Raw genomic sequence first — 10,433 nt, 5'->3', positions numbered from 1 at the left:
ACAGTGGGATACCCTCCTATATGAAGTTGGAATAAATAGACGTCAAGACAGGCTTTGTCCTATTGCTTGAGTCCTGGAGGGCTAAGGTTAATTAAAGATAATTATTAAACCCCAAATATTGATAAAGTATATGCAGAAAGATATTCATCACAGTATTGTGATTTTAAAATGTGAAAAAAGTAAATATTTCAAAAATATTGGATTATGCATAGCTTATAAATTATGATTATGAAGAACGTTTGGCAACAGGGGAGATCTTTAAGTTGATAGAAAAAGGAAAGAAATGTATTAAAACCCTAACAAAGACTGCTTTAGGGTAGCAGAAAAAAGGGTGATTTTATTTTCTTTTCTAATTTTTCTCTATGTTCCGTGAAGGTGATTATATTATTATTATTCAAAATTATTTAAAACAATTGCTAAGTACTTAATGATGCTTGAATCCAGCAGGAGAGAACAGAGATCATTTTGAGCTATAGGCTGAAAGGAAATGACACATAAATATGGAGAAAGTCTTGATGGGGTGGGTCTTTCCTTCATCATATCTATGCAGATAGAAGAAGTGGCTTCCAGGTGGACACAGCCACCTCACAAATAGGCTCTATTCCCATTCCTATTTTTCCTAAAAAGAGCCTTTGCCTGAATTCTCCACCTAACTTCTTCAAAATCCTCAACTATTCACCCAATCTGGAGTTAATAAGAAACATTTGTGTATAAGTAGGAGCAAATAATATTTTACTTTTTTATTTATAAGATAGCAAATGCACATCAGGAATTGCAAAGCTGTTTTTGAGAAAACGAGGATCCAGTTTACCTGAAGAGTTGTGAAGAATATATGAAGATGGGGTGCCATCAGAGGTGAGGTAACCCTGGTTTTGAGGGGAAAACCTTAAAATTAGCGAAGGAAAGCCAGTAAGAAGGGGAAGTAGAATTTGCAAAATAGAAGTAATTGAGCCACAAACTTTACAAAAAAGCGTGATACAGAACAAAAGTAGATTATGAATAAAAAATAGATTAACCTGGAGGGGGTGCGGCTAGCAGGAAGGTGTTGAATAAGTTATCTTGACTTTCTAAAACATTTTGGGTTTTCAGAGTGGTCTGGAGTTGCATACCTGCAGCCCTTTTGGCTTGCTCTTCTCCCATAAGCATGTTATTAAGCTGTAATTTACATCTGTACTTGAAACACAAATTCAGATTTTTAGAGAGTATCCAAAAGTTCTTGCTTTTCTCACCTTGCTTTAACAAGTTCAATCGCCTTTCCACGCTACCTACAGAGGGGTCCATACGGCGTTGTTCTGGATTCCCGTCGTAACTTAAAGGGAAACTTTCACAATGTCCGGAGCCCTTGATGTCCTGCAAATGAAGGAGGAGGATGTCCTTAAGTTCCTTGCAGCAGGAACCCACTTAGGTGGCACCAATCTTGACTTCCAGATGGAACAGTACATCTATAAAAGGAAAAGTGATGGCATCTACATCATAAATCTGAAGAGGACCTAGGAGAAGCTTCTGCTGGCAGCTCGTGCCATTGTTGCCATTGAAAACCCTGCTGATGTCAGTGTTATATCATCCAGGAATACTGGCCAGAGGGCTGTGCTGAAGTTTGCTGCTGCCACTGGAGCCACTCCAATTGCTGGCTGCTTCACTCCTGGAACCTTCACTAACCAGATCCAGGCAGCCTTCCAGGAGCCACGACTTTTTGTTGTTACTGACCCTAGGGCTGACCACCAGCCTTTCACAGAGGCATCTTATGTTAACCGACCTACCATTGCTCTGTGTAACACAGATTCTCCTCTGCGCTATGTGCACATTGCCATCCCATGCAACAACAAGGGAGCTCACTCAGTGGGTTTGATGTGGTGGATGCTGGCTTGGGAAGTTCTGTGCATGCGTGGCACCATTTCCCGTGAACACCCGTGGGAGGTCATGCCTGATTTCTGCTTCTACAGAGACCCTGAGGAGATTGAAAAAGAAGAGCAGGCTGCTGCTGAAAAGGCTGTGACCAAGGAGGAATTTCAGGGTGAAAGGACTGCTCCAGCTCCTGAGTTCACTGCTACTCAGCCTGAGGTTGCAGACTGGTCTGAAGGTGTGCAGGTGCCCTCTGTGCCTATTCAGCAGTTCCCTACTGAAGACTGGAGCACTCAGCCTGCCACGGAAGACTGGTCTGCAGCTCCCACTACCCAGGCCACTGAATGGGTAGGAGCAACCACTGAATGGTCTTAAGCTGTTCTTGCATAGGCTCTTAAGCAATATGGAAAAATGGTGGATGGAAAATAAACATCAGTTTCTAAAAAAAAAAAAAGTTTAATCGTGGGTGACACTGGCTTTCTTCTATACACACTTTCATTTAAAAGATTATTCTAGTTATAAGTAATTACTGATAGGTTGATGCCAAAGTTATTTAAAATGGTGTCTTATAATGTTCATTTTGCCTTCTACCCAGCATATATCCAAATACTTCCATCGAAAGTTTATATTCATTTCCCAAATATGAAAACCAATATCCTGAAATTCTGTCTGGCATCTTTTGGGCTTATATCAGTATTATTATTTGCATATATTTGGAATAAAGACAAGGGGCTAATAACATAATCTGTGCCTTGATTGAAGCCAATATTTTTCCCAAAAGTATCATTAAAAAGTATCATTTTATTAACGAATCCACCTTGGCCAGTCTTGGTGGCTCATGCCTGTAATCCCAGCACTTCAGGAGGCCGAGGTGTGTGGATCACAAGGTCAGGAGATGGAGACCATCCTGGCTAACATGGTGAAACCCTGTCTCTACTAAAAATACAAAAAATTAGCCGGGAGTGGTGGCGGGCGCCTGTAGTCCCAGCTACTCGGGAGGCTGAGGCAGGAGAATGGTGTGAACCCGGGAGGCGGAGCTTGCAGTGAGCCAAGATCGTGACACTGCACTCCAGCCTGGGCAACAGAGTGAGACTCCGTTTCAAAAAAAAAAAAAAATCCATATATGTGACTGTAATAGTTCTTTGTTAATATAGCCATAAGAAATTAGTTACATTAAAACAATCAGAAGTGTTACAGCTCTTTTAGAATTTGTCTAGTAGGTTTTCCAGTGACCAGAAAATCCTCTGCTAAAAAAAAAAAAATAATCAATTGGGTATAATAAATCAGTCATCCATTTCTCATCCCCACAATCATTCCTGTCTGACAAAAAAATTTAGGAGAGTTGTTTGCAGAACACATCTTACTTATTAATGCATTTTTAAAAATTCTGCTTCTCCTTCCTTATGTAACAATTCTGATCAAAATTTTTTCATACCTTCTGCTGCAACAATGACCCCACCCCCATACAAAACAACAGACACACACATCAGGGGCTTCCAGATTTTTCCAACTGTGGTTCCCATGATGAGAATTCTGTAGTGTAGGGTTTGCATCAATTATTTCCCTAATTACATCTAGTGAGGACGTGTTTGTCATTCAACTGTTATATATGATCCAAATATGAACCCACGGTGCTTTTGGGTATGAGTCATATATAAGTCAGGTGCTTGATTCACACCTACTTTCCTTTTGACAGTAATCCTTGTTAATGCCCTAATTTTATGATGTAATTTTCGTTGAATTAATCTTGAACAACTGCAAATTATGTAATTAATTACATTCAGCTTCAATGACAATTACTTTTTAATCTCAGCCTCTCAGCCTGACACCCCAGCAGAAATCCTGTATATACAATGGCAGTGACGGGTGGGTGAGAAGACCTCTCCAGCTTACTGATGTGTATGGACTCATTAATTATATAAATTGCATTTATTTTTGCAAAAAAAAAAAAACCTTAGAGATTAGTAAAGTATATGCCATTTTCTTGGACTTAAGGGCTTAGAGAAGTTAAGGGGGCCATGCGTGGTGGCTCACACCTGTAATCCCAGCACTTTGGGAGGCTGAGTTGGGCAGATCACCTGAGGTCAGGAGTTCGAGACTAGCCTGACTAACATGGTGAAACCCCATCTCTATGAAAAATACAAGATTAGCCGGGCGTGGTGGCAGACACCTGTAATCCCAGCTACTCGGGAGGCTGAAGCAGGAGAATCGCTTGAATTCATGAGGCGAAGGTTGCACTGAACTGAGATAGCACCATTGCCCTCCAGCCTGGGCAACAAGAGCGAAATTCCACCTCAAAAAAAAAAAGAAAAAAAAAAAGAGAGAAGTTAAGGGACAGAGAGTGAAACAAACTACCTTCAGCAGCTCCTGATTATTTTTCCCTTAATGCTCATTTTGAAGAGGTGTAATTGGCATAACTTAAAAAAATTCTTGTGGTCACATAAATTTGGTTTATGCTGGATTTAAAATTAAATAGGTTTCTTTATTATAGAGTTGCTTGTTCTTTAATATGTTAATATATGTTGTGACTTTCCAAGAAGTGGGATATAAAATGTTTCCCAAACTGTTTGAAAAGAGAACACCCTTTCTTTCTAAACAAATAACAACTTTATTGAGGTATAATTTATGTGCCATGAAATTCACTTGTCTTAAAGGAACAATTAAATGATTTTTAGTGTATTTACACTTATGCAATCGTCACCAAAATTCAAGTTTAAAACATTTTCACCACCCTCAAAAAAAATTTGTTTCTATTTGCCATCACTCGCTATTCTTCACCCCAGCCCCAGGCAACCACTAATCTACTTTCTGTCTTTATAGATTTCTCTTTTCTAGAAATTTTATATAAATGGACTTATACAGTAGATCTTGCTCTGTCACTCAGGCTGGAGTGCAGTGGTGCAATCATAGCCCACTTCAAGCTGGAACTTCTGGGCTCAAGTGATCCTCCCACCTTGGCCTCCCGAAGTGCTGGGATTACAGGCATGAGCCCCTCTGCCCCGCCACTTAGCATAATGATTTTGTTTTGTTTTGTTTTTTGAGATGGAGTTTCATTCTTGTTGCCCAGGCTGGAGTGCAATGGCGCGATCTCGACTCGCCGCAACCTCCGCCTCCCAGGTTCAAGAGATTCTCCTGCCTCAGCTGGGATTACAGACATGTGTCTCCACACCCGGCTAATTTTGTATTTTTAGTAGAGACGGGGTTTCGCCATGTCAGTCAGGCTGGTCTCGACCTCCCAACCTCAGGTGATCTGCCTGCCTCAGCCTCCCAAAGTGCTGGGATTACAGGCATGAGCCACTGCACCCGGCTTAGCATAATGTTTTTGAGGATCATCCGTTTTGTAGCATGCATCAATACTTCATTGCTTTTTATTGCTAAATAGTATTCCATATAAGTATACCACATTTAGCTTATCCATTCATCAGTTTATGGACATGTGGGTTGTTTTCACTTTATGGTACTGTGAATAACATTTGAGTACAAGTTTTAGTGTGGACATGCATTTTTATATTTCTCTTAGGTATATACTTTGGAATGGAATTGTAAATCGTATGGTGAACTTATGTTAAACTTTTAAAGAAATTTCTACATGTTTTCCAAAGTGGTTGCACCGTTTGCGTTTCTACTGACAGTGTGTGAGAATCCCAGCTTCTCCACATCCTTACCACCATTTGTCATTGTCTGTTGATTCTAACCATCCTAGTGGGTACGTAGTAGTATCTCATTGTGGTTTCTATTTGCATTCCTTGATGACCAATAATGAGTATCTTTTCATTTGTTTATTGACCATTCATATAGCTTCTTTACCCAAATGTTTATTCAAATTTTTGCCCATTTTAAAATTGGGTAATTTTCTTATTATTAAGTTGCAAGAGTTCCTTCTATATTCTAGTACAAGGTCTTAATCAGATATGATTTGCATGTTTTTTCTCTGCGGTTTTTCTCTTCACTATTCTTAATGGTGTCTTCTGAAGCACAGAAGTTTTGAGTTTTGACAAAGTCCAATTTATCAATTTTTTTTAGTGCTTGTGCTTTGTTGTATCTACAAAGGTCACAAAGATTTATGCCTATGTTTTCTTTTAAGAGTTTTGCAGTTTTAGCTCTTACATTTAGATCTATGATTCATTTGGAGTTAAATTTTGAGTATGATGTGGGAGGCAAAGGTTTAAATATATCTTTTTGCATGTGGCTATTGAATTGTCCTAGCACCATTTGTTGAAAAGACTATCCTTTCTCTATTGAATTACCATGGCACCTTTGTTGAAAATCAATTAAGCATAAATTTAAGAGTCTTTAATATGTTAATGTATGTTGTGAGTCTCCAACAGGGAGGATATAAAATGTTTCCCAAAATGTTTTCAACAAGGAATTCTACTCCCTCCCCTCACCTTTTTTTTTTTTTAAACAACAACAACAACAACAACAACAACAAAAACACCGACTTTCATACAGGTTCTCATTGAGGTTCACAGAACAAGCTGTAGGAAAGCTAAACTGTTTTCATGCTTCTCTAAATTATTCAGGGCTCTAACTTTCACTGAAACTTTGTTTAGGCTCTAGGAGGCTAACTGCTGTATCTGAACTGCAAAACCAAAGACAATTTCTTTTAGTGTGTTTATTACAAAGACATCTCACTATGCAAAAATGATGCAACTTTGGAAAGTTTACGGATGCAAATTTGGAAGTACGAACAATTTTGCAATTGTGTCTTTTACGTTTTTAGAGCAATGCATCTTGCTTGATCATGATATATGACTGGAGAGAATATCAGTAATAAGGTGTTACAGTCAAATAAGACTTGTTTGCATACACTTTCTCACACACACACTGTATACACACACACTTACATACATATATACACACATATTGGAGATATAGTTTTTCTTTTTAAATATACACACATACTGAAGATATAGTTTTTCCTTTTCCTATTTAAAACAAGTAGATCTCGTCTTAATTTTTTTAGCTTCTGAATTTTAAAGTCAATCATGTTTTTCTTTAACCAAATATGCAAAATGTTGGATTAATTGCTTAAATTTGACTTTGTCAAAATGACAATACTATCACTTTTGCATTATATTACTACAACGAACAGAAGAACTTAGTACAAAAATTAAAAGTGAAAAAGTAAGGCCAGGCATGGTGGCTCATGCCTGTAACTCTAGCACTTTGGGAGTCTGAGGCGGGCGAATCACCTGAGGTCAACAGTTCACGACCAGCCTGGCCAACACAGTGAAACCCCCATCTCCACTAAAAATACAAAAATTAGCCGGGCAAGGTGGCGTGTACCTGTAGTCCCACCTACTTGGGAGGCTCAGGCAGGAGAATCACTTGAACTCGGGAGGTAGAAGTTGCAGTGACCTGAGATGGCGCCACTGCACTCCAGCCTTAGCGACAGAGCAAGACTCCATCTCAAAAAAAAAAAGAAAAGAAAAAGAAAAAAGGTGGAAAAGTAGAATTAGTGTCTCTTTATTAGTTTGTGTTTATCTGCAGAACAAAAAAAAAACAAACAAAAACAAAAACAAAAACAAAAAAACAGGCAAAAGCCAACAATAAAAGAAAAGAAAATGTACCATTACTTCGACAAGGAGATTGCAGCGTCATAAATCCAGAGAGGGAGATTGCAAGTGCCATCAGTCCTCTGCACTGGCCAACGCAGGCAGCCTACCCCAGTGAACTGCTAAGCTTCTAGAAACCTACAGAAAATGACGGTGTAAGACAAGCATAGAGGTGTTCTACTGAGGCCCTCCAAAGTGCATTTATTTACCCTAACCGACACGCTGATTTTCTATGTCCCCCCCTGCTAGTGATTTAGTGTTATTTTTAAAAGCATAATATTGGTTTTTAAAAAATTTTCAGATGGCATTATCTCACCTTACATGTAAGAAATGATTACATACAGAAGTTTCCTTTAAAAAAAAAAATAGAGGTGTGTCTCCCTATGTTGCCTAGGCTGGCATGGAACTCCTGGGCTCAAACTACCCTCCCACCTCAGCCTCCCAAAGTGCTGGGCTGAGAGTACAGGCATGAGCCACCACGCCAGACAGAAGTTTCCTAATAGGTAATCATACTGTTTTTTTTTTTTATTTGGGGCATTCTATTTTGCCAAACACAAATTATAGTAGAAAGTATGTTTTATTGCAAAACTTTAGCCATATTTAGAACAGGTTTCAACGCATAAGGCACCCCCTCTCTTTGTCAGGGCATTCCGGCTAGTTTTGAGGCTTAACAGCTCTAGTCAATTTCCATTCTCACTATACTTTTTAGGAAACTTAAATGTTCATTTTAGTTTAAATCTCAAGTCCTTTTCTCAAATGGATTTTACTAATTAGCTAATTTAGGAAAATTGTGTGGTATTTTTTTCTTTCCTTTGTCACCTGAAACCTCGCTTGGTATTTCCTCAGCATTTTAAGATCTCCCCCGTCCCCGCTCCCGCCCCCCAAGACTACTTGGAAGCTTCCAGGCTACTTCCTTACGGGGAGTTTACAGATTTTGTTTTTAGAAGCCTTTAGTTGACCTTGGCCTGCGTGGGTGTTCTCGTCTTTCCTCCTATCGCATGTTACGGTTACCTGCAGAGGCTGGCGTCGAAGGAGAGGTGCTATGCGAGGATGGCCCCAAGTTAAACAGTGACAGCCTCTGCCCTCCCAGACCCCAGGCGCGCGGGGGCGGGCGCGGAACACCGGTTCCACCGCCACCTTCAGGCCTCCCGGTGTGGCGCGGTTCGGGACGTCACACAAATACCAGGGCACCCATGTTTCTGCCCTGGGAAACTCTCGTGTCAGCCGGCCCCCCAATTCTGCTAAAGGAGAAAACAAAGTTTCCCTCCCACGGACGCAGCTGGGCACTTTGAGAACTGGTCGGGCAGAAGGCTGATCGCGCACAGCCTGGTGCAAACGGGAAGCAATTCCCCTGGAACAAGAAATGAGGGGCAGGAATTTGCATGTCTTTCACAGGAGTATCAAAGTCTGGGAGAGTTTCCTTCCCAAAGTCCTCTGTTCCAAACTGAACTTAAAAAGCTGCCTCTCAGGGGCTCCCCGGGAAGAGGTTCCCCTGTAAGGACCAGGAGAACTTGGATAATTTGGGAAGAAGACTCCCATCAAGGATGGGAATTATCCCCTTACACACTTGGCTAAGATTCTTAGGAGAATAAAGAGGGACTGGAAATTAATATATTTGTAGTCATACATAAATCTGACATTGTAAAATGCAGGGAGTTCTTATACTGCAGTGTAGGGCCAATCATTATCCCATCGGTTACTCCTTGTGGTATCTTTATAAAGCTCTGATTGAAAGAACTGCTGTTTTGTTGTAGATGAGTGTCTGGGCTGATGGAACCCTCACATCACCGAAATAACCATGAGGCTGTTTTTCAGTTTGTTCACCTCAGTGCTACACATTGCACATGCATTAACAAATATCACCAATGAATAATGATGGAGGTGTCATCATTTACTTGACAATCTGTAAAGTACCTTCCAGGTAATTGACAATATATTCCTACTTAATTACTTGCGCTCTTCACATCTCTGTTCCTTCTGTTTACTTTGCAAAGAGAAAAGCCCTTTGAACCCAAACATTTGTCGACCCCAGTCCCAGAGAAGTCACAGAATTTGCCAGAGGGAAGGCAAATCTTTTAGCATCTACTTCTAGTATAGGTGAAATTGCTGGGAGTGACTGCTCAGGAGCAACTGAGCAAAATTGGCAATTTTCCCCACAGAGCAAAAAGATTTGATTTGAAAAACATCATACAGCCACTCAATATATTTACCAAGTTGAACAAGTGATTTTTTTTTTTTTTTTTTGAGACAAAGTCTTACTCTGTCGCCCAGGCTGGAGTGCAGTGGTGTGATCTTGGCTCACTGCAACCTCTGCCTCCCAGGTTCAAGTGATTCTCCTCCCTCAGCCTCCTGAGTAGCTGGACTACAGATGAGCGCCACCACGCCCGGCTAATGTTCTGTATTTTTTAGTAGAGATGGGGTTTCACCGTATTGGCCAGGCTGGTCTTGAACTCTTGACCTCGTGATCTGCCTGCCTCAGCCTTCCAAAGTGCTGGGATTACAGGCGTGAGCCACCGCGCCCAGCTATGAGTGATTTTTGAATTGTCCATACCATGGCTTCCCTCCTACAGATTGACTTTAATTACCTGAAATAAGTTTGTAAGTTTAAATAAAAAGAAGAAGCAATCAGTAGATGGTGAAATGAACAGAAATGGAGACACATATCCTGAAAGTGTAATACGCTGGGAAATTTTACAGAGGGAGGTGAGATTAAATGAAAGCAGGAAGAGTTCCCATGTTAGGTTAATTTACACAATGTCTTTTATTTGCTTACATTTATTTGGGGTGAATAAATTTATAATTGATAATTTATAATTTTAACTTTTAAAGGTGTGGACAGAAATGCTTTTACTGATTAGAAAATAATTTTTATTCCAATAGAAGTGGAACAATACTTCCAGTAAATAAATACTAGAAGTAAAATACATCAAGTGGAACAAAATATTTAAAATAAAATATTTAAAACTACACTTGAAATTTCAAATGTGTACAATTCAGAGGATAAAAAATCTTCAAAAATCATAGACACGGAGT

General features: G+C 39.9%; 1 non-coding gene and 1 pseudogene across 1 annotated transcript; both read left to right on the top strand.

Moving 5' to 3' along the window:
• The first annotated feature begins 1,270 nt into the window (after window positions 1-1,270).
• Window positions 1,271-2,233, top strand: LOC101144731 (small ribosomal subunit protein uS2-like; annotated as a pseudogene).
• Window positions 2,234-3,028: 795 nt separating this feature from the next.
• Window positions 3,029-3,087, top strand: LOC115935676 (U7 small nuclear RNA). The gene has a single exon (XR_004071296.1). It is a non-coding gene; the product is annotated as a U7 small nuclear RNA (small nuclear RNA).
• Window positions 3,088-10,433: the final 7,346 nt, after the last annotated feature.

This window comes from Gorilla gorilla, chromosome 7, assembly GCF_029281585.2.
Source record: "Gorilla gorilla gorilla isolate KB3781 chromosome 7, NHGRI_mGorGor1-v2.1_pri, whole genome shotgun sequence".
NCBI classification, from domain to species: domain Eukaryota; kingdom Metazoa; phylum Chordata; class Mammalia; order Primates; family Hominidae; genus Gorilla; species Gorilla gorilla.
The sequence above is the reverse complement of the archived record's forward strand: the minus strand, read 5'-3'. Positions and strand labels throughout refer to the sequence as shown.